Here is a 22,386-nt window from a genome sequence, read left to right as displayed (position 1 = left end):
TCGCTAAGAGTCGGCCACGACTGAGTGACTTCACTTTCACTTTTCACTTTCATGCATTGGAGAAGGAAATGGCAACCCACTCCAGTGTTCTTGCCTGGAGAATCCCAGGGACGGGGGAGCCTGTTGGGCTGCCGTCTGTGGGGTCGTGCAGAGTCGGACACGACTGAAGTGACTTAGCAGCAGCAGTATATATGTACTGACTCATATATGTATGAGTCATGTACTCATATGTACATGAGCACATTTTTTTATATTCTTCTCCACTATGGTTTATCCCAGGACATTGAATAGAGTTCCCTGTGCTATACAGTAGGACCTTGTTGTCCATCTGTTCTATATGTAATAGTTTGCATCTACTAACCACAAACTCCCAGTCCATCCCCCCCTAACTCCACTCCCATGACACTAAATAAACACTAAACCAAGGCTCTAAATAAACACTCTAGAATCTTAGCAGATACACAAATATATTTTTTGGCAAAACTCTTAAACTATAATCTTTAAAAATCAGTGCTAAATGTTATTTTTATCATTTAATTAGTTTTTATGGAAAAGTATTAATTTATCCTTCAATGACAAGTTCACAGGTTAAAAAAAAAAGAACATGAATATTTAGGTTTTTTAAATGGCACAATCATATGTAAAAGTTTAGTCGTTCAATCATGTCTGATTCTTTGCAGCTACATGGACTGTAGCCACCAGGATCCTCTGTCCATGGAATTCTCCAGACAGGAATACTGGAGTGGGTAGCCTTTCCCTTCTCCAAGGGATCTTCCTGACCCAGGAATTGACCCTAGGTCTCCTGCACTGCAGGCAGATTCTTTACCATCTGAGTCACCAGGAAAGCCCAATCATATGTAGAGTCATGTATTTTTAGTTATTTGAAATGAATCTTGGTTCAAGTAAGCCCAATGATAAGATAAGCATTACCATGGCTGACTCTGTCACTTAGACTGGACTTCAATTATGAGAACTGTATAATAATGAAGATGATGATCAACATCTCTTGACTAACCAAATTTCCAAGTCCCTTCATCTGCCCTGTAACAATCAACAAAGCATTGACATTTTATCTAAGCAATTGTCCTAACATCTCACACAGTAGCAATGAATTTAAAACTTGCTCAATAGTCCCATCATGGTGGTGATCATTTTGTAACACACAGAAATATCAAATCGCTATGCTGTGCAGCAGTAACTATCATAGTGTTGTAGGCCAATAATACTTCAAAAAACAAACAAATTCATAGAGAGATCAGATTTGTGGTAACCAGAGGCACAGGGGAAGGGATTAAGGGCAGAGGAATGGGTGAAGGTGGTTAAGAGGTACAACTTCTAGTTATAAGATAAATAAGTACCAGGGATATAATGTATAACATGATTAATTAACCCTGCTTTAACTTATTTGGCTTCCCAATGTAGGAGATGTGGGTTCAATGTTTAGATCGGGAAGATCCCCTAGAGTAGGAAATGGCAACCCACTCCAGTATTCTTGCCTGAAAAATTCCATGGAAAGAGAAGCCTGGCGGGCTATACCATGGAGCTGCAGAGTGTTGGACACAACTGATCATATAAGACTAATAGATGGGGAAACAATGGAAACACTGACAAGACTTTATTTATTTATTTTCCTGGGCTCCAAAATCACTGCAGCTATGAAATTAAAAGATGCTTGCTCCTTGGAAGAAAAGCTATGACCAACCTAGACAGCATATCAAAAAGCAGAGACATTATTTTGCCAACAAAGGTCCATCTAGTCAGAGCTATGGTTTTTCCAGTAGTCATGTATGGATGTGAGAGTTGGACCATAAAGAAAGCTGAGTGCCAAAGAATTGATGCTTTTGAACTGTGGGGTTGGAGAAGACTTTCAGAGTCCCTTGGACTGCAAGGAGATCAAACCAGTCCATCCTAAAGAAAATCAGTCCTGAATATTCATTGGAAGGACTGATGCTGATACTCTAATACTTTGGCCACCTGATGAAAAGAACTGACTCACTAGAAAAGACCCTGATGCTGGGAAAGACTGAAGGCAGGAGGAGAAGGGGACAACAGAGGATGAGATGGTTGGATGGCATCACTGGCTCAATGGACGTGAGTTTGAGCAAGCTTCGGGAGTTGGTGATGGACAGGGAAGCCTGGTGGGCTGCAGTCCATGGGACCGCAAAGAGTCAGACACGACTGAGTGACTGAACTGAACTGAAGAGAGTAAATCCTAAGAGTTCTCATCACAGGGAAAAAAATTCTTTTTATTTTGTATCTGTAGGAGATTATTGATGTAATCATTTCCTGATATATGTAAGTCAAATCATTATGCTGTACACTTTAAACTTATACAGTGTTGTCTGTCAATTATATCTCTAAAACTGGAAGAAAAAACACTTTCATCACAAAGACTTCCAAGGTTTATTTTCTGTGTCTCTCCTTGTGATATGTCTATAAACTTCAATGAAACTAACTTTCTAAAAAATTCAAATGACCTTTTCCTTGTGGTAGGGCTGTCAGATTTAGCAAATGAAAGTACAAGATACTGGCTTAAAATTTAATTTCAGATAAGTAACAAATAATTTTTTAGTACAAGTATGTCCTAAATATTGCACTAAAATAATTATTTGTGGTTTATCCAAAATTCAAATTTTACTGAACATCCTGTCTTTTAGCTGACCACCCTACCTCTTTGCTGACTTGACTATCCAATAGGATCCAGGAAGTACACTGAGCGCATGGTGACGATGATGATAGAGATCGCGTCTGATTTTTATAAAGGGTTAATTAAGGCCAAAATTAGAGAGCTTTTCTGATTGTATAAATGGATATGATTTGCTCGAATTAGTCATAATGAAACATTAATCTATTTTGTGCTTAACTGTCAGAAAATTAATGCATTCGTGACTAACTGAGGTCTTACATTTTTCTAGTCTCTTACCAGCTACTGGATATATGGCAGTGAACAAAGCAGAGTGGTGTCTTCCTCCGGGAGCCTGAACTAGCAAGAAAAAGACGTTCAGTGATAGTTGCACGAATGGACAGCCACAGAGGAGAGGTGCAGTGAAGAAAACTAACAGGCGTCATGAGAGCAAACAAGGGGAACCGACTTCACCTAGGAGTGAAGTCAGGCGTGGAGAAGGCCTCTCCAATACTGAGACCTAGAGTCGGAGTGGGCAAGGAACAGCGTTGAGGGACGAGTAGGTGAATTTGCCAAGCTAAACGGCCTGGAGAAGGCCAGCATGGATGGAATGTGGCGAGCAAGGCAACAGAAAATGAATCCATCCACAAGGGCAGAAAATGAGTCTCTAGAAATAGATGGGGATCATCATGTGGGATCCTCTGAGTCATGTTAAGGATATGGGATCTTTTTTTCATGACATGAAGAAGCCTTCAGAGGCTTTTCAGCAGTATGGTGACATGATTGAAACTGCCTATTAAAACACGCTCTCTAGGGACTTCCTTGGTGCTCCAGTGGCTAAGAGTCTGCACTCCCAATGCAGGGGCCCGGATTCCATCCCTGATCAGGAAACTAGATCCCACATCCAGTAAGTAAGAGTTCACATGTCACAAGGAAGATTGAAGATCCCGCACAACACAACTAAGATCCAGTGTAGCCAAATATTAATATAAATATACAAAAACAACAGCAACACTCTATCCAGCTGTGAGGTGGGAATTTGATACAAAAGGGAGAACTGGTACCACAGGCCACTGAAGGAGAGGAGGCATAAGGGCGTCTTTGGTGAGTTGATCATGAAGACAGAGGAATAGTTTGGAACAAGAAAAGACAGGATTTGTCATTGGGTGTAAGTAAGGAGTGAACAAATATGAGATGTCAGATGACTTGTTTACTGCATGAAATTGGGATGGGGAAGAAGGATGGATATGCTATTTCCCAAAAATGACAATTTGGGGGGAGCAAGTCAGATCAGATGGGGTCAGGGAGAGAAAGAGGCAATGTAAAGTTGGCCCTGTTAAATCTGAAATGCACATTTACCCTCACACCTGGCCTCAGCCTTTGCATCACAATAATCTGGATCTGGAAATAAAAAGACTGGTGTTATTAGCATGGCTTGTGGAACTAAAATGTTCTATGTTCAGAAATGTCTTACTTCATGGTCCAAATGCAAATGAAAAGGACATGTTGCTTACCCAGGACAGAACCTAAAGAGTTTGGGTCAAGGGATAACTTGTAGGACTGGAACTAATTAAACACTGAGATTTGAAAGAAGATATAGTAGTATTGCTCATAAAATGCAAACAGACTCTATCATGGAGGAGATTTGTCTCCACTAAATAGAGAAAAAGATTCAGATAAAGGAAGTCTTCATATACTATTCATTGACTTTCTTCTTGACAGTTTGACAGACAAGATACAAATAGTTCGCTTTTGGAGCTGACTCTGTTTTAAAAACCTCAACCAACAATCTGGCTGAGTGACCAAAACCATTAGTTATAGAAAGTAAGTGAGTTTTCAACATCATCTGCAGCACTTCTTATCAAGTTAACTGTATGAACTTGTATATGTATTGTTCAACACTTGTGACCTCATTTTACTCTACAAAGAAAAGTTTGAGAAAGAAAGTGAGTTCAATTCCCTTATATTTTTCCCTTCCTGAGATGGGATGATAATCCCACTTAGAGTTTATCATGGAAAATTTCAACAGGGACAGAATTATATGAAAATGAGCATTAGAGAGAAATGGTTGAAAATAATACAAGGATACATCTACATGACTTCTGCATGTGTTCTTGGTCCAGTGTAGTGTGGCATGAATAGACCTTATTGATAAATTAGATACTTATATATGTGGACATATCAATGCATGTAGAAATTAGGGCAGAGCTTTGCAAAAATACACCAATTATGAAATGAACAAAACATATCTCACTTCTTAATAATCTCACACAGTAAATGCACATGGTGCTTTTTCTTTTTCTTTTTTAATTGTCTTTTTTTTTTTTTAGGCCATTCTGTGCATCATGTAGGATCTTAGTTCCCCAGTCAGGGATTGAACCCAAGCCTGCTGTATCGGAAGTAGAGAATCTTAACCACTGGACCACGAGGGAAGTCCCACACTGCTTTTTTAACATAACTGTCCCACATGGAAACATTTTAAGACTCTGAACGTATATTTGTTAATGTCTTAATGGAAAGAAGTAGGTTCAGAGTGTTTTCTTTGAAATGAAAAGTGTCAACCATCTCTGCAGCTTCTTTAATCTGAGATGTTATAGGTCTTTGGCATCAAGAATGGGCTCATTGTGGACTGCTGATAGTACAGACTCCTACAAATGTTCCATTGTACTTCTGAGCCATGCTAATGATCTGTGCCTAATGAATTAGGAAGAGCGTTTTGAAGTCACCTTTTCCCTGATCATCAACTCTCAACACCTTGTCAAAAAGCACCAATGGCTATCATGATGACATCCCCTGACTGTCCCTTCTTCAGCACAACCATGGAATGCATTTGAAGGCTTTGGGAAACAGGCAGAAAAATGCAAGGGGAGTTCAAGAGTGCATACCTGAGCTTTTAAAAAATTAAATGAAATATTTGAGACATGGGTGTTTCAGTGGAAAAAGTGAGCTATTGCTCTGTGGGAATTCCACTTTTATCCAATTAAGAGAAAAGTTAACAGCATACTTTTTAAGTTACCTGTTTTACATTTATTATCTCATTTACTAATACAAAGTTCCTTTAAGCACCATTATTATTCTCATTTTATAGATGAGGCCTTCAGAGATTCAAGAAGCATGCTTAAGAAACATTCCTTATTTGGTGAGTGGTAAAATGGCAATTCCAGAGAAGGCGATGGCACCCCACTCCAGTACTCCTGCCTGGAAAATCCCACGGACGGAGGAGCCTGGTAGGCCACAGTCCATGGGGTCGCTAAGACACGACTGAGCAACTTCACTTTCCCTTTTCACTTTCATGCATTGGAGAAGGAAATGGCAACCCACTCCAGTGTTCTTGCCTGGAGAATCCCAGGGACGGGGGGGCCTGGTGGGCTGCTGTCTATGGGGTCGCACAGAGTCGGACACGACTGAAGCGACTTAGCAGAAGCAGCAAAATGGCAATTCAAACACAGTTGTCTATGATTCCAGAGAGTGAGCTTGTAGGCACCCTCCTAGGTCCCCAATTACTCTGCCATGATATGGAAATCTATGAACTCAGCAAATTTTCCAAAAGTCCAGTAGGAATCAAATATGTACTTATCAAGAAGGTCCTGGGGACTTCTCTGGTGGTCCAATACTAAGACTCTGGGCTTCCAGTGCAGGGGCCCAGGTTCGATCCCTGGTCAGGGAACTGGATCCTAGGATCCTACATCCCACAGCTAAGAGTTTGCATGCTGCAACGAAGACTGAAGGTCCCATGTGCCACAACTAAGACTCAGCACAGCCAAATGAATTAAATAAATAAATTTTAAAAAAATTAAAATGTAGAGACTTCCCTGGCAGTCCAGGGGTTAAGATTCCCACCTTCCAATGCAAAGGGTACAGGTTCAGTTCCTGGTCGGGGGAGCTAAAATTCCACAGGCCTTGGATCAAAAGACCAAAACATACAACAGAAGCAATATTGTAACAAATTAAGACTTTAAAAACAGTCCACACCAAAAAAAATTTTTTTTAATAAATAAAGATGTAGAAGTCATTCTTAGCTCACAATCCATACAAAAACAGGCAGCACACCAGATTTGAACCAAGGGTTGGAATTTACCCCCTGCTCTAGGAAATTAAAGAGGAGGAGCTGTCCTCCCAGAAGGAAAAGAGAAAGAAATGTGCCCTTGTCTGAGAACTTGAGGCGGAAACTAATGCCACAGTCACCGTCCAAGACAGTCACATTCTATGTTGAACTCCCACCCACTTTACTAAGCCCATGGCCGCTAATTTTAGGATGTCTGTATAAGGGCAACACTGTCCTCTAAATGACTAGACACTGATTATAGATACAAATCACCAGAGATGTGCCTGGTACCCAAAACATGCTTTGGCAATACTTGACTCCCTCCCTCCTTCCTTCCTTTTGCTGATTTCAGCTTCATAAATTTGGTGTGAATATACATTTACTTCATATTTAAACTGTTGTTTGTTTTTCTAATTCTGACTCATAAAAATATAGGAAAGCCAAATCTTTATTACTTAAAACAAACAGCTATCATTAAGTTTGTTGCTGTTGTTTTATAGCTAAGTCGTGTCTGACTCTTTTGTGACCCCATGGACTTTAGCCCACCAGGCTCCTCTGTCCATGGAATTTCCCAGACAAGAATACTGGAGTGGGTTGCCATTTCCTTCTCCAAGGGATCTTCCCAACCCAGGAACTGAACCTGCGCTTCCTGCATTGCAGGCAGATTCTTTACTGCTGAGCCACCAGGGAAGCCCTTATTACTAAATTCAATATTGTTATATTTTGAGAGGTTAAATTGTTCAAGACCTGTAGACAAAGGACAATATAGATCATATACAAAAGATACTTTGGTGATGGTCTCCACTACTTCCCCTATATAAAAGTTGCATCGTGTGTGTCTTTTTCTCCATGTTCTACACACACGCATGCACACACACAAATACACATGCCTTTCTCTAGTCTTTACATTTATGCACACTTCGAAATAAAAATTTTCATTAACTTCATTCATCTTTTGGATTAGCCAAAGGAGAGCCCTGTAGACATTAATGCAGCATAGAAAATCAATACATCACAATTAGTAGAAGGCAACTGGAAAGCCTCCTGGCTTTTATTTTATTTTTACTCACATACATTCAGTTTGTTCAAACGGAGGACAGTTTTGCTATTCATTCCATCAGCCGGAATTCTTGAACCAAAGAAGCCAATGGACACTAATGAAAAGGCATTTTTCATGTCCGCTGCATTTGACTCAACACCAAGTTGCTTAATGAATTACATTTGGGTTTCACCTAGAGTTGATTATATATTTAACATTTGGAGCAAAAATACAGCTGCATTCAGTAGGTTAAGGGTGAGCCATAAAATGGCTTCTAAGAACCAATTCTAGAAGAAGTGCATTATAGGAAACACTATTAAAAACCAACCCAATAAACCAATATTTTAGATTAGAAATAACAGAGGCCCAAGAGAGCAGATGGCATGGTTGAAGTCATCCAGCTAAATTTTAATCCGGCATTCCTTTTATCTGGATATTAGGCTCATTCTGAGAAGCAGAAAACAGGACTCGTTTCTCTTAAGATGGGCAAATCCTAGTTTTCAGAGACTGGCCCTCTTTTTGAACAGGTGTAGACTGCATCTGACCCCAGAGTGTCCATGTTTCTGACAATTCCAAATGAAGTGCCTGCTCTAAGGGAAAGATGTGGATTTTAGCTGCTGCCCTAGGACGGTGCAGGGTTAAGTGCCAACATGTTTGAGTACAGGATTTATTCTTGAAGGTGCCAGCTTTGGCTAATTGCAGATGTAAAGATAAGACACCAGTTTCAAAAGGAACAGCACACTGCAATGAGACCATAAAATATGCTCCCTGGGCTCCTTCCCTACCTAAGGACAACTGACCACACTAGAAAAAGCAGATTGATAAAATTTAATGTTACTTCTAATTTAAATGTGACTTAAGAAAAAATTAATATCTGGTTCTGATTTAGGAGTTTTTTGTGGCAGCTAAATTACAAGGTTCCTCAGAGGAAGAAACTTTTTATTTTTATGGTATTACTAAGGTATGAATGATACAATAAAATGCACATGTTCAAAGAGGACAACTTGACCAGTGTTGAAATTTACACACACTCATGTAACCAGCATCACAGTCAACATTACAAACAATTCCATGACGCCCAATAGTTTCCTAGGCCTGTCTGCAACCTACTCGCCAACCACCAATCTGTTTCTTGTTTGTTTGTCCTTTTTTTGCAGGGGGGGTGTTTTTTTGTGGTTTGGGGAGTATTTTTTACTGGTTTACAAGCGATCCTTTATTGACACAGCTTCCTTAGTATTAATAGTTCCTAACTAGCTGGGCTTTCAGTTGCACTGGTTGATGTCATCCCTGTCGTGTCACGATGGCGGTGACCATCAACACTGCAGCCATACACGGGGCAGTCCACAGGATGTCTTGAATGGTTCCAGAGAGCTCACTGGCTAAAAATCTGTGCCACGCTTGTCATGCAAAGTTGACAACCTCTTCAGCAGTGGTATTTCCTATGTGTTTCATGTTGTTCTGCTTGTTTCTGTCTCGAGGTGGTTCTTTGAGGCTTTGATGGCCAAGGCAGAGGTAGAAGGTACCACCTTAATCAGGCTGTACTAAATGTGCAGGTCCACTATACCAGGCCCTTCACGTCACTGGTTGCCTTGGTGATGGCACCACCAAGCTTTTTCAGAGACAGACTCAGGGGACAGATCTTCGTGACCAGGGCAGACGTGGCATCAATTTCCCCACTAAGACACCTCAGATAAACACAACTTCACTATTGCTAGGTGGAATAAGCAATATGTCAGAGGCAGCTGGTATTGAACAAATTTGGATGCAAGAAATCTGAAGCAAGTTGTAGCCTGGCCTCCTCTGAGATAAACAAGGAAATCTGCTTTCTGTTATTTTATATTTGTTTGCAATTTTTAGAATGTTCTAGAATGAGGTCATATAGTATGTCCTCTTTTTTTATCTGATTTATGTAATTCAACATAAATGCTTTTGAGATCCATCCATGTTGTTGCATACATCAATACTCTGTCCCTTTTATTGAGTTTATGGTAATAATGTAGAAAACCTAAGGTGAAATGGGCCATAGATGAAAATGTCAAGCTCCAAATATTCTAAAAGAAAACAAGAAAAAATAATAATGGTCTTGAGTTGGGATAAAATATCTAATATAAGACAACAAAAGCAGGAACTATTAAAAGATGAGTAAATTGAATTTCATCAAAATTAAAACTTTCACTCTTCCAAACACAGTGTTAAGAAAACAAAAAGGCAAGCCACACAGACTGTGATAAAATATTCACAAGACATATATTAGACAAAGAATTTTGAACCAGGATATACAAAGAACTCCGTAAGAAGAAAACAAACACACCAGGGTAACAAGAAAAAACAATGGTCAAGATATTTTATCAAAGGCTTCACCAAAGAAAATAAACAGGTGACACATACACACATGAAAAGACGTTCAGCATTATTAGTGTCTTAGGGAACTACCAATAAAACCACAGGGAGACGTACTATGCACCAACGGACCAAGTCAAGTGCCAGAGAAATACGGAACAACTGAGACTCTCATACGCTGCTGGTGGGCTTGTAAACGGCACAACTGCTTTGGAAAACACTTCGATGGTATTTTTAAATGTTAAACATTCACTGATCACATGACCCAACCATTCCACTCCTAAAGCAATTGCCCTAGAGAAATGAAAACATATAACCACATAAAGATTTGCACATGAATGTTTATAGCAGCTCTCTGTTTAATAGCCACAAATTTAGAAACAATCTAATACCCATCAATTATGGGCTTCCCAGGTGGCGCGAGTGGTAAAGAATCCACCTGCCAATGCAGAAGACACAAGTTCGATCCCTGGGTTGAGAAGATCCTCTGGTGGAGTAGGAAATGGCAACCCACTCCAGGATTCTTACCTGTAAAATCCCGTGGACAGAAGAGACTGGGAGGCTACAGTCCATGGGGTGGCAAAGAGTCAGACATGACCAAGCACACATGCACGCATGCATGGGCACACACATCCATCAACTAATTAATTTTTAATATTGAGTTACTACTTCCTGCAGGACTCATGGTAGATCATGGGAGCAACTTTCAACCAGTGGGTTGAAACCTGTGGATGACTATCCTTTCAGATGAAAAATTCTGAGAGGCATTTTGTAGTTTTTTCAGGGGTTCCTGGAAGAATCAAATCTCCATCTTCCAGAACAGTAATCTTGATAAACACTGGCACTGGATTTTCCTTGTTCCCTATCTCTTTCCTCCCACCACCTTGTTCCTGCTTCCTGATGTCACTTCCCAAATAAACTGCACACCAAGTTCATATCTGAACCTCTGTTGGGAGAATTTGAACTAAGACATGGCCCCTGCAAGTGCCAGGCTCAGTTCCAAGAAACAACCCATATTTCCAAGAGACAATGCTGTATGTGTCACCTGTATCAGTTCAGTCAAAATGCCAACTGGGACACAAAAAAATAGGGTTCATAGGTCTACATGGTGTTTCTGGAGAGGAATTCGAAAGAGAAAGCATGAACAGGGAGGTCTGCACTTTCTATTCTGTTTTTAATAAACTTTAATAGGCATCATTACTTGAAAAGTTGGCCCTTGATTGAGCACTCATAAAAAGTTTTGGTTCCTGTCTTGGAAGACAGGGCTCCCATGCTCCAGTTGTAATAAGGGTGTGGCTGTATGACCCTCCTGCAATTAAACCTGAAAACAATCTACCTCCTTGCAAACATTGTGGAGCTTCATACCACCACTCTGGTTATTTATTCAGTATCCAGAATGAGGATGAGATACTTGTGGATTTTCTGGATTCTGTTTGTATTTTATTTCATTTCTAACACGTGTATGGCTTTGCTCCTTTCAGGATTCATAGAAAATGCAATGCCCTTCTTTCCTCACTCTTCAGCAGGAGCTCAGAAGAAAACAGAACACCATGAAAGTCTTAACACCCTGGATTCCTGAGGATGTGTTACCCTCTTTTCATTCACATTCTAACAAGAGGGGGGAAAGGGCTTTGATGTGAGTAGGAAACACGGATCTAGAAACAGAAATCTGGTACATTTTCCAAGGCTTCCCGCAGCTACTGCCCTCACTGTAAAACCTTCTTAATCTCCCCTCGGCCATCTCAGCACTCTTTTTCTCACTTTCATAACCAACTCATTTGCTCTTAACCCACCAAAAAAAAAGAGCAAGGCCATGCCTGGTAGAAGAAGGTTTTGCTTTCACTGGGTCCTACAATCCCAATTTATAATACCTGTTGCCTTGAGTTCAGGAGATATTTTTAAGGAAAACCTCAGACCCCTGAGTTCCAGATTAGCCTCCAATATTGACTTAAGGTATGATTTTTCCCCCTCTATCCAGAGACATGAAAACCCCTGTCTAGATATTCTAGTCCATGTCCCCAAGGTTCAAGGGGTTAAACAGGCTTTCACCACATTAGCAGATTACCCGGCATATATTCACGTACACAAGTGTACTGTGAGATTCATCATTAAACATCCTTAACAAAGTGTTCGCTAAGTAATACCCAGCGCAAGACACCAACATTCTCTCTGCCTCGGTGTTTTTCCTCTAGAAAACAGGAACAATAAGAACATGATGAGGATGAAATGTGAATAGCATTTCCCCAAATGAACCAGCTACTCAGTGACATCAAACTATCATCATCAATGGTCCGAAAAAAATTTCTCAGAAGTCACTTAGGGCAATGTTCAGAAACAGAAATTCTAAATGTAGTGACATTTTGCTGGAGAGGATGTTTTCAGCAAAAAAAAAAAAAAAATGGGGAATGTTTGTGGCAACTGTGAGTGCTAGAGAGTATTTTAAACTGTTGCGTATTTAGTAATCATTTTTTAGGGTTATTATGGTTGTGGATTAGTAGAAGGATTCTAAGTGTGTCAGTAAGAGGCACAGAGATGTCCGCGCCACATTTCATTAATTACTAGAAGTACTAATATTTTGCAGAATCTTTAAAAGAGGCTCTGAAGATTTACTTATAACTTCTGCCAGGCTTGTTTTATTTTCCTACCAATACTTCCAAACAGAAGATACACTCTTGCTCACTGTAATCCAAGCAGTCATAGTGGGTACAGCTATAAAGCCAGAATTCATGTCTCAGACTTGGACAACTAAGTAAATTTCTCATCACTCAGGTCTTTTTTCTTTTTTGGCTATGCCTTATGGCATGTGTGATCTTAGTTCCCCAACCAAGGGTCAAACCCGGGCCCCTGCAGTGGAAGTGTGGAGTCTTAACCACTGGACCACCAGGGCAGTCCCCTTATCAGTCAGTTCTATATGTTAAATATTGTAGCCCTCATTATGTTCTGAAGTGTCACAGCTCACTAGGCTTTTTGAGAAGCAGCAGAAACATATTTGAAAAGGAGAGAAATCTTCATATGTGTGTGTGTAAATCTGAATTTTATTCTTCTTTGTACTCTAAACGATGACTGTAGCCATGAAATTAAAAGACGCTTCTCCTTGGGAAGGAAAGCTATGACAAACCTAGACAACATATTAAAAAGCAGAGACATCATTTTGCCAACAAAGGTCTGTATAGTCAAAGCTACAGTTTTTCCAGTAGTCACGTACAGATGTGAGAGTTGGACCATAAGGAAGGCTGAGCACCAAAGAACTGATGCTTTCGGACTATGGTGTTGGAGTAGACTCCTGAGAGTCCTTTGGACTACAGGGAGATCAAACCAGTCAATCCTATAGGAGATCAACCCTTTTGAAAATCAAGTCCCATTTTACAGTAGGGGCAAAAATACTACCTATTTCACACGGCTGTTATGAGTATGAAGTGACACAACGTACATTAAGAGGTTGGGAGTGTGCTTAGCACACAATTAGAACTCAAATATTAGTTATCATCATTAACTGGTTACCCATCCCTATGTGCTGTACTACTTTCCCTATGCCTCAGTTTCCCCTTGTCTAAAACAGGTATAATAAGATTATTATCAGAATAAAGGGAATTCCAGGGGGTGCAGTGAATCTGCCTGCAATGCAGAAGACCCTGGTTCAATCTCTGGATTGGGAAGATCCCCTGGAGTAGGAAATGGCAACCCACTCCAGTATTCTTGCCTGGGAAATCCCATGTTCAGAGAAGCCTGGTGGGCTATAGTCTATGGCGTCCAAAAGAGTCAAACAAGACTGACCACACTGCCCACAATGCAACCAAAATGAAATAAGATGGTGGATGAGGAGCCGTTCAGATCAGTGCCTGGGTAAGGAGGCCCTCCCTTGCTTACTCATAAGACAGAATGCAGGCCAAGTGTCCCAAGTTTAATGGTCACTAGTCAAGAAACACCACACACTTTGAAGCAGCCAGAGGTGGTAAGGCCTAGAGTGGAAGCCAGCTTTATTTATTGTCAAGGCCAGCACATTCATCAACTCTCCTCATTAAAATTTGCCAATTAATGAGCAGTAGCATACCCCTTAGCAAAGGTCAGCGGCAACCTAAGCAAACTTATCAAAAATTCAAAGAGGTGCGGAGTTTGGGAAAAGTTCATTCTTTCCTTAATTAACGGATCTAATTACAATCCTGACATAACAAAATGCAAAATGCGCTCTTCAAAAGACACCAAGTCAAAGGTTTAACAGCTCAGATAACCTTCTCCTTTGGTACCAACTGACCCAAATGTAGGAGAGGGAGGGAGAAGGGAATCTCAGCACACAGTCAACAGGGTTGATGAAACGCCTTTTCAAGAAATTAAAGCTTAGTAGCATATCAGAATCCCAGAGCAACAAAGGAATTGAAAAGGAATAAAGATGCTCCCACATCCCACGATCTGGGCGAACATAGAGTCAAGGCTTTCACTAATCTCCCTTCTTAGCAGACGTCAAAGTATTTATCTGGTGACCTTTCCTGACTAGTTATGAATAGCACTTTAGCATCCTAAAAAGTCTGGGTCTGTAATTGTTGCCTCACTTAGATAAACTCTAAGATACACTAAGACAGAACGGATATGCTGCGCCTAAACTGTTTCTAAAATAGCAGGTCCGGAATTTCAAACCAAGTATCACTAACCAAAAGCCTTCGAGAAAAGGCAGTCTACCCTCCAGCTCATCTACTCAGAGAACCACTGTCTTGAGAAGGTGAGCTTGGTCTGTCTTACGACACGGAACCGGCATCATAGGAGACTTCAAAAACCCTGGCAACTTCAAGTGTTGATTCTTTACATGAAAATGAACAGATAGGAATCATGAAGTCTCAGTGCTTCTCACAAGTTTCAAGGTGTTCAAAACTTTTAGACAGCAAGTGGGTTTTCCATCCAGGAGTTCCTAGGTGAGAAGCACCCTTGTGGATTAGAATAAACATATCACAGGATCTGGTGGCTCAGCTGGTAAAGAATCTGCCTGCAATGCAAGAGACCTGGGTTCGATCCTGGGTCGGGAAGATCCCCTTGAAAATGGAATGGCTATCCACTCCAGTTTTCTTGCCTGGAGAATCCCATGGACAAAGGAGTCTGGAGGGCTACAGTCCATGTGGTCACAACTGAGTGACTAACACTTTCACTTTCAAAGCAGTATTTATCTGGAAGAGGGAACTGATGCTCAAAGAGAAGAAATGTCTCACCTCAGACCAAACACACAGGAATAAATAGTAAAGAACCCTGCAATCCACCCTCAGCAGGGTCAGGTGTGGAAGTTTTACTCATTGAATCATTTCTTTATTCAACAAACATCTGTTGAGCATCTTTCACGTGTCAGGCCCTGTTTAGTCACCGGGATGAGGTTGAATGTCCAAAGCAGATATGTCCAACCCCTCGTGGGGCTAGCATTCTAGTGAAGGAAGACAGACAATAAAGTGACAAATAAATAAGCAAGAAAATGCATCTAGGGAATTCCCTGGAAGTCCAGTTGTTAGGATTCGGCTGGGTTCAACCCACTGCCAAGGCCTGGCTTCAATCCCTAGTTGGGAAACTAAGATCCCATAAGCTGCATGGAAAGGAAGGAAGGAAGGAAGGAAAGAAAGAAATGCACCCAGTATCAGTGCTTATAGAGAATGAAAACAGAGGGACATGAGAATGGCTGGGTGACCACTATATTTGGAAGGACCAGAGAAGCTCTCCCTGAGAAGTCACATTTCAGCTGAGACTTGAAGGACACAAACAGCCACCTATGTAGAGACCAGAGAGGAACGCATACAAGCAGGAGAGAAAAGCTCATGCCAAGGCCCAAGGCTGCTTAACAACACCAAGAAGACCAAGGCATCCAGAACCAAGAGAGGAAGGAGGGGAGTATACAGGGAGGCAGGGGTGGCAGGCCATGAGCAGATAACACAGGACTCTGCACATCCATGACAGAGTATATGGATTTTATTACAAATGCAATAAAATCCACTGGAGGGTTTTAAGCAGAGACTCTGTGCATGTGCTCAGTAGTGTCTGATTCCTTGTGACCCCTTGGAGTGTAGCCCACCAGGTTCCTCTATCCATAGGATTCTCCAGGCATGAATACTGGAGTGGGTTGCCTTTTCCTTCTCCAGAGGATCTTCCTGACCCAGGGATCGAACCTGCGCCTCCTGCATCTCCTGCACTGGCAGGCGGATTCTTTGCTGCTGAGCCACCTAGGAGTCCTGGGAAATACAAGCAGAAGAGTGATCTGAATTCTCCTTAAAAGATCATCCTGGCATATATGTAGAGAATCCAGAGTCCAGCAAGAAAGCCTAGTAAGAAAGTTTTAACAGGCAACCAGGTGAGAGAGGAGAGTGAAGGTGGAGATGGAGAGTCAACAGAACTCATATATCAACTGATTAGATGTGGGAGGAGGTGAGAAAAGATAGAAAGGAAGCATCATTGCTGGGTTTGAGGTTTGAGCAATCAGATAAGCGGTGGTGGCTGATACTGAGAAGAGGAAAAAAGGCCATGGGGAAGGTTAGCAATAGATGTTTTTGGTCAAAGTTGAGATGCCTATCACACCACTATGTGATACCAGCTAGATAATTCCAAATAGAAATATACAAATCTGGGATTCTGGGAGGATGTTGAGAATTGAGGCATCCAACAGACAGTTATCTTCCTTGGTGGTGGTTTCGTGGCCAACTCGAGTCGGACTCTTTGAGACCCCATGACTGCCAGGCTCCTCTGTCCATTGGGATTTTGCAAGCAAGAATACTGGAGCGGGTTGCCATTTCCTTCTCCAGGGGATCTTCCTCACCTCGGGGATCAAACCTGGGTCTCCTGCATTGCTGGCGGATTCTTTATCAACTGAGCCACTAGGGAAGAGATACCACTTACAGTCTTGGGCCTGGATGAGGTCACCCAAGCAAAGGGAGAATTTTCCCAAAGGAGCAATCCACTCCACTACTTTCCAGGAGAGCTCTGGGCTTTTTTCTCGCGCACAGCAGTTCTGTGACGACACTTGAAAACAACAGAGGGAAGGCAGCGACTCTCAGCGTCCTTGGTCGCACTGTGTTTGGAGTGGGTGCCTCTTCCCGGCAATCAAAAGACCCTCGGAAGTGAGATGCGAAGACGGTGCACGTCCTGTGATGTGCCGCCGAGCGAACCCTGGTCCCTAACTCAAGTCTTTAGTAAAGAAAAAGAAAAATAAAAAATCAATCCGCTTCCACACCAAACTATGGAGTTTTACTTACTGTGCACATAAAGGGGGGCGAAGCTAACAGCCGCCGCGATCACAGGCAGCCTTCCCTGAGAACTCGGTGTGAGGCTGCCCCCTTGTGTTCACTAGTGGATATGACCCGCGAAGCGATCCAAAATCCGCTTAAAACCAGGCTGCCTCACACGAAGCCGCCTTTATTTCCTCTTAAATTTTTTGTTTTCTTTTTTTAAGCTTTTATTTAGTTAGTTAGTTGAACTATAGTTGCTATACAATGCTATATGTCACAAGTGCACAATATAATAATTCACAATTTTTAAATATACTCCATTTATATACTCCAATACACCCCATTTATAGTTATTGGCTATATTCCCCATGTTGTACAATATACCCTTGCAACTTATTTTATACCTAATAGTTTGCACCTCTTCATCCCCTGCCCCTTTATCACCCCCTCTTCCCTCTCCCCACTGGTAACTACTAGTTTGTCCTCTGTATCTGTGACTCTGCTTCCTTTACGTTACATTCACTAGTCCGCTGTACTTTTTAGATTCCACGTATAAGTGATATCACACACTGCAGTGGTCATTATAAAGGAAACAAACCCAAATACGAATGCTCCACTACCCTCGGAATGAAGCCCTGTAGCAAGTCAAGGTCCCTACGGCCAGGACACCAGCTTATCGTTAGCTCCACACACCGCCCACCCCTGCTCACATCTCAGCATACCCTCCTGCCCTGGAGCTCCATGAGCTGGCCCAGCCTCCCCAAATCCTCCTCAAACCCTTCCCGGTTTTCAGACCTCTGCCTGGAAACATCCAAGCTCACTCTGGGAAACCTGCTCTGGGCCTCGAGGGTGGGCACTCCCCTGACTTATTTCTCTCATCACAGTCTTTGCCACGCCTTCTTATAACTGCTGCGCATTGTCTGTCTCCCCTTGAGAATGTACGCTCCACTTCCTAGAAATAAGCACCACTTCCTTGAGATCAATATTATGCGTCCCCTTCACAGGGACATAGGTAGGAAATGAGAAAGCTCCATGTGACATTAACTACCCAAACATCGAAAGGTGGGCTCTTTAAAAACACATCTTTCTGGGACTTCCCTGGTGTTTTGGCAAAATCTTCCCTGGTTAAGATTCTGAGCTTCCACTGCAGGGGGCCTGGGTTTCATTCCTGGTCAGGGAACTAAGATCCTGCATGGCCAAAAAAAAAAAAATTTAATAAAAACACATCTTTCTCTGTCTGTCATACAAGGTATGATTCTCAAGCAAAGATACTGGTGGCTTTACTGATTCAGATACCCGTTAGTCCTTTAGAGTACCCTAAGGAGTATGACCTTGATGTGACATACGGGCCTGATTAATTTATATTTAGACTGGATTTGCCTGAAACAAGCTGAGTGCAGATGATGGCAGAAGCAGGAATGTGGAAGAGTGGAAATAAAACAGAGAAGGAGGAATGGGTTACTAAGCTATTTGCTTGTGGGTCAAATAGAGTTCAGTGATACTACAACTCCAAAAACCCACATGGAAGGCACTTCAGGGTTGTCCTTAAGAAGGACAGGAATAGGGTGCATTTGTCAACCAACTCTCATTTTCCACTGGCGAAGGACTGCTCCCTTGCATCTCAGGGCTGTGCAGATAAGAACCTGACTGTCCTTCCATGGTTTTAGAAAACCTCCTGGGACAGAAAACCAGAAAGAGACGAGGGCATACATGCCTGAGGAAGGATGGGGATGGGAAAAGGAACTTCCCACCTCAGCAGAGCTGAAAAAGATGAGTGGAGGGGGTGTGGCCTGGGGATGCCAGGCATCGAGGTCTCACCCTGAATGGTTTAGGGAACACCCTGAATGTTCTGTAGGGCACAGCGTACCACGCTTGCCAGCTGCTAGCTGTGTGTGATTCGGCAAACTGCTCTCTCTGAATCTTAACTTCTTCATCCACAAAGTAATTATTAACAGTAACTATAATTAAGGGCTCTTCTAAATAACAAATGTGTTAACATATGAGAGGTGCCTGGTGCAAGGAGAAAAAGAAATTAAGTTGCTACAGTATTGTTAATAAAATAATAACAGTACTATCTCATTTGCCTCATGGTTTCACACCTGTGGACTCCATTTTGGTCTTGTTGTTACGTAATAGCTAGCTTGGCTTGTTTTCGTTCTTCCTTCTTCCTCCCTAATAAATATTTATTGAACCTTAACTGTGCTTCAGACACAGTACTCACCTAAACTCTGCTTTGTCCTGAGACCACATTCAAGCATTCTTATCTGAAGTCCCAGAAATTCACTGTATATGCAAATACTGCCCACAACCACATAACACACCATGCAAAGATTTAAAGTCTTGCCAGGTCACCCTGGAAATGCAAGCAACGGACCAGAACTTCCATCTAAATGAGCACTGTTATTGATTCCACTTATACAAGGTACCCAGAATAGTCTATCTAATTTATAGAATCAGTAGGGGGGGTGGGGACTTAGTGTTTAATGAGGACAGAATTTCAGTTTAGGAAGGTAAAAAACTCAGGAGATGGATAACGGTACAAGTCGAACAATATTGTGAAGGTACTTAGTGCCGATCAATTGTACAGTTCAATATAGCTAAAAGAGTATGTTTTATATTAAGTGACTTGTACAACAATCAAAAAAGTTTTCATCGAAAAAATAAAAGCCAATATTAAATTAAATAAATAAATAAGCATTGTTCATCTTAGTCACCTTGCAAAATTTCGCAATCCACCTCTCTCCCTCCTTCACCCCACTCATGCATTCAGGGAACGATACAGAGTTGACATATTATTTTTAATGTATTTCAAAACAAAAACTATTTTTGCTTGATTTGCAGGAATATGCAACATCACAAACAGAGGTGTACATAACACTAGAGACCACATCTCACTCATCATTGGCCACTCCAACTCCATACCTCCCTAGTAACCTTCACTTTGTAAGTCAACTGTAAGTGTTAGCCACTATTTTCATCCACTGATCAAATATTCTAAGCACCTACTATAAGCTAATTGATGTGTTAAGAACTGAAAAAGGACACGAAGGTAATTAAAATATGATTTATGATCTCGAAATTGCTATGGTCTAACAGGGAAGTTAATATTAAATGCCTCTTCAAAAAGATCTTAGGAGAATTTTATGGATGAAGTTGAACTGAAAGGTGGGTACGATTTCAATAGACACAAATGTGAAAGAAAGAATACCTGACTAGCAGCAGAAACAGCACCAGCAAAAGCACCTTGTCAGGGGAGACACACACATCCTAAAGTGAGAGTGCGCAGTAGGATGAGAACTTACAGCACTTTTAATATTTATGCGCCTGCTTTGGGTCGTAGTTGCCTCGCAGTACGTGGGATCTTAGTTCCCCGCCCACGGATCTTAAATTTGCATCACCTGTGTTGGAAGGTGGATTCTAAACCATTGGACCACCAGGCGAGTCCCTAAAATTTAGAATATTGATCTGAAGAATATGCTAGAAAGAAAGCTTTAGACCAATTAAATAATTAACTCATATGGATGGGATGCAATTTACCTAGTAAATTGAATGCAATTTACTAGGGCACTGTGGAAGGAAGATTTATTTACACTTCAGAATTTACCAGTGGAAGGCTATATTTAACTTTGTCATAAAGGGAACAGTGATTTCTATCATTTAGACCACAAGCTCATGGAGACAGCTATCTAGACATTATACATAGTATGTGAATGTCTATTCATGAAATGCAGTCTACAGATTGAATGAATAATATCTTGCACATAATTTTAAGCTCTATATGAAATTTTAATTACCAAAACAATTCATTTAACAGTGTTAAATAATTTTTCTTACTCAGTAGAGAATATAGATACTACCACCATCCTAGCAATGAAAAGATCTAGAAGAGGCCAAATAGAAAACACAGTCATCTCAGACACTAAGATCAGGGTAACGTGAGGCAATCGAACCAATACATCGAAGTTCCTTTTTTTTTTTTTTCCAACTTTTAACAAAAACCACTGTTTTTCAGGGGACTTCCCTGGTGCTCAGATGGTCAGATGGTAAAGAATTTGCCTCCAATCCAGGAAACCCAGGCTCCATCCCTGGGTCAGGAAGATCCCTTGGAGAAGGGAAAGGCTACCCACTCCAGTATTCTTGCCTGGAGAATTCCATGGACAGAGGAGCCTGGTGGGTTGAAAAGAGTCAGACACAATTAAGCAACTAACGCTTTTTTTTCACTGTTTGTCAGACACTGCTCTTTGAAAATGGATGAAAGGAGTATGGATTGGAAACTGAGGGTCAGTTAGGTGACCACGGCAGGGATTTAGGTGACAGACTGAATGTCTGAAGATGATACCAGAAGGGGTAAAGAAGAGGAAGGAGAGGGTTTCACTGGGATCCAGTGGTTAAGACTTCATACTCCCACTGCAGGGGCAGCTGTTCGATCCCTGGTTAGGGAACTTAAGACCCCTGTGTGCCCTGCACAAGCCAAAATTTTTTGAAAAAGAGGAAGCCAATGTGAGAGATGATATACTAGTAAAATTCTTAAAAGGACTAACTGAATAAGATCAACTGAATGTGGAAATAAGACATAAATTGAGAATATCTCCTGTTTCTACCTTGGACAAGTGAGTGAACTGTGATGCCTTTTTCTGCACATTTGCATGCCAGTGTGCATTGGAAGGTGTGAGTTCGGTAGGTGAGGAGTTCGGTTTTCTTGAACTGAGGAGTACTTGGAATATTCAAGAGAGGCTATTTAGTACAACTGACCAACAACCTGCCCTACCAACAGCTGTGCTATTTGGAGATTCAAGCAGGACCTTTATATCTCCTGAAAGAAAAGAGTTTGAATTTAAAAAAGGCGGGGGGGCAGGTGGAGAGAGTTGTTTTCCTCCATAAGTCTGAGCAAAAAGCTCTCAGTTAATTCCCTGAAGGTTTTACTACTAATGCTCACGTCCTCAAGGGTAGGTGCTCTATCCTATTCACCCACGTGTCATTAGAACCTAGAACTGCACGTGGCCCAAAGACGACATTCAGGAAAGACTTGTTGAATGAACTAATTAATGTTACAGTAATAAATCTCTGGCCTGTTCTCAACAGTCTCTAAGGAGTCTCCCAGACTACTGGATAGGAATCCAAGCCTATGCATAGAGTTCCTTGGGGAAAAGGA

At 41.4% G+C, this 22,386-nt stretch overlaps 1 long non-coding RNA gene across 1 annotated transcript; it reads right to left on the bottom strand.

The window, feature by feature from the left end:
• Window positions 1-7,690: 7,690 nt before the first annotated feature.
• On the bottom strand, window positions 7,691-20,751 carry LOC147353337 (uncharacterized). Its single transcript, XR_015145548.1, has 2 exons — window positions 20,443-20,751; window positions 7,691-9,758 (listed from the first exon to the last, which is right to left on the bottom strand). It is a non-coding gene; the product is annotated as an uncharacterized LOC147353337 (long non-coding RNA).
• Between the last annotated feature and the right edge of the window lie 1,635 nt (window positions 20,752-22,386).

This window comes from Bos grunniens, chromosome 18 (assembly GCF_055505025.1).
Source record: "Bos grunniens cultivar Pamir isolate PY7600 chromosome 18, Bosgru_T2T1.0, whole genome shotgun sequence".
NCBI classification, from domain to species: Eukaryota; Metazoa; Chordata; class Mammalia; order Artiodactyla; family Bovidae; genus Bos; species Bos grunniens.
Note: the sequence above shows the minus strand (reverse complement) of the source record. Positions and strands in the feature narration are given on the sequence as shown.